Raw genomic sequence first — 2,978 nt, 5'->3', positions numbered from 1 at the left:
GGACTCCCAACTCAACTGAAAGCTGACAAGAGAGCACATTCCTTTCATTGGAGGGAGGAAAAAGGGGAAGATATGTTGAAAGGGCTGCCATTTATACCAGACCACTGAAGAGGAAGTTAGGGTTTTCTCATTAGTATACACATACTGTAAACTTCTACCCACTCAAACTAGATTTCTGCCTCCAACACTGCACTGAAACTGTTCTTGGTCTCCAGTAATTTCGTGTCTCTGATGAACACTTCACTGTCCTCTTGACTCTAGACACAGTTGGCCACAGGATCCTTCTTGAACATTCTCACTCTTGGCTCCCTTGGTGCCCCACTCTGGTGTTTGTTTTGTTTTGTTTCCGAGACAGAGTTTTGCTCTTGTCCCTCAGGCTGGGGTGTGGAGTGCAGTGGTGTGACCTTGGCTCACTGCAACCTCCACCTCCCGGGTTCAAGCAATTCTCCTGCCTCAGCCTCCAGAGTAGCTGAACTTACAGGCACGCGCCACCACACTTGGCTAATTTTTGTGTTTTTAGTAGAGATGGGGTTTCACACTGTTTGCCAGGCTGGTCTAGAACTCCTGACCTCAGGTGAGCCCCCGACCTCAGCCTCCCAAAGTGCTGGGATCACAGGCGTGAGCCACTGCGCCCGGCTGAGAATTCTCCTTTAAATAAGTTGTTGGGGAGTTGACTTTTCGGCTGAGACCTGAAGGATAAAAGAAAGTGACCTGCTAAGACGAGGAGAACGCAAGCAGACGAAGTGCCTCGGTGCCTCGGCTGTGGAGCAGGAAGCTGTTTGATGTCGGGGTTTGAGAGAAAGCCGGTCAGCTGGCAGGCAGGGGGCAAAAGGGGTGGCACGAAGCAAGGAGCTTGGACATTCTGAGTGGAATGAGAAGCCACTATGTGGAGAACAGGTCGGAAGAGAGTAAGAGCAGAGACTATTGCAGTGGTCAAGAAAAAAAGCAGGTCACTTGGACCACAGTAATGGCAATAGACTGAAAAGCAGGGTTATATTTTATGCATTTTGGAGGTAGAAGTTAAAGGACTTGCTGTTGGGCTGGATATGGGGGAATAAGCAAAAGAAAAAGACTTAAGTTTCTGGCAGGTTCGTAGGTAGTGGTGTCATTGCAGGTCTGGGTGGGGAGGCGTCATTTTAGATGTAAGAGTGACACTTCCAACTGCAGGTGTCGTGGAAAAAGTCGGACATGCGAGTCTGAAGCTTGGAGGAGAGACGGGCTGGAGTTAGAGATCTGAGAACTCATTGGCTTTATACACGGCGGTTGGTACCATGAGAATGAGATCACTGAGGGAGAGTTAGAGGGCCAGGTCCTGGGGATCACCACCATAAAGACCCAATCAGGGAGGCGCAGGCAGTGAGAAGAAACACCAGGTCAGGTGCGGTGGCTCACACCTGTCATCCCAGCACTTTGGGAGGCCAAGGAAGGTGAACCACTTGAGGTCAGGAGTTCGAGACCAGCCTGGCCAACACGGTGAAACCCCATCTCTACTAAAAACACAAAGATTAGCCAGGTAAGGTGGTGGGCATCTGTAGTCCCAGCTACTCGGGAGGCTGAGTCAGGAGAATCGCTTGAACCCGGGAGGCGGAACTTGCCGTGAGCTGAGATTGCGCCACTGCACTCCAGCCTGCGCGACAGAGTGAAACTCTGTCTCAAAATTTAAAAAAATAAAATAAAGAATTCTCTATTGGCTCCTTTTCTGTATATTTTTAAAATTCTATTAGAATCAAATCTGTTTTTCCACGTATGTTTATCGTCCGTGCTCCCAGCTAGAAAGTCAGTTTCTTGAGGGCACAGGATGGATCTGTTTGGCCCCGTCACACACATCCCTGTTATTTTCCCCGTCACATACACCCCTGTTATTTGGCACATCGGAAGCACTGGGATGAGAAATGCTTCCACAACCCATCACTGCAGAACTGTGAGCCAAGCAGCAATCCCAGTTTTTTTGGGTTTTTTTTTGAGATGGAGTCTCACTCTGTCACCCAGGCTGAATGCTATCTCAGCTCACTGCAACCTCCACTTCCCACGTTCAAGCAATTCTCCTGCTTCAGCCTCCCGAGTAGCTGGGATTAGAGGCACCACAACCACGCCTGTTTTTTGTTTTTTTTGAGACAGAGTTTTGCTCTTGTCGCCCAGGCTGGAGTGCAGTGGCATGATCTTGGCTCACGGCAACCTCTGCCTCCTAGGTTCAAGCGATTCTCCTGCTTCAGCGTCCCGAGTAGCTGGGATTACAGGCATGTGCTACCATGCGCAGCTAATTTTTGTATTTTTAGTAGAGACGGGGTTTCACCATGTTGGCCAGGCTGGTCTCGAACTCCTGACCTCAGGTGATCCACCCGTCTCAGCCTTGCAATGTGCTGGGATTACAGGCGTGAGCCACTGCAGCCAGCAGCAATACCAATTTCTATTATACCATATAATCCTAACTCCTGTCTTTTTGTCCATTAATTAATTATCTTTCCTTCACTTGTTTAAGCTAAGTCCTTAACTATTAGTAATTACCACTGGTCTGAAAAATTAGACACTTGAATTGCCCAAGTATATCCAACACAGAATCATACTTACCTAACAAGGCTAGCTTACCCAATGTTTCTGTAACAACTGGACTAACATTTACAGAATGTTTACCATAAATGTGTGAAATACCAGGAAGAGCAGAAAAAAGGCTAGCAAGCATTAGGCTGACAAGGGGACTACAAAGTAACCTTTGTGAATCAACAGGAGCTGACCTAAATGAGAACATGGGGGGTGGGGGGGGGGGCAAGCTTTTGGAATCTAAATTGTATTACTGAAAGTAATATCCAGAGAGTCTTATCTTGCAAAAACACCACCACAAAAAAACTAATACTGAAAAGTTTTTGTTTTTATTTCCAAGATCAAATATTACAACAGGACATTTACATGTATTTATAAAAAAATGCAGCAGTTGAATGTATAGATCAGAGGTTTCCTTGAGTTTGGTCCCTCTCTCAGCA

Source organism: Mandrillus leucophaeus, unplaced genomic scaffold, assembly GCF_000951045.1.
Source record: "Mandrillus leucophaeus isolate KB7577 unplaced genomic scaffold, Mleu.le_1.0 Scaffold199, whole genome shotgun sequence".
NCBI classification, from domain to species: Eukaryota; Metazoa; Chordata; class Mammalia; order Primates; family Cercopithecidae; genus Mandrillus; species Mandrillus leucophaeus.
The sequence above is the reverse complement of the archived record's forward strand: the minus strand, read 5'-3'. Positions refer to the sequence as shown.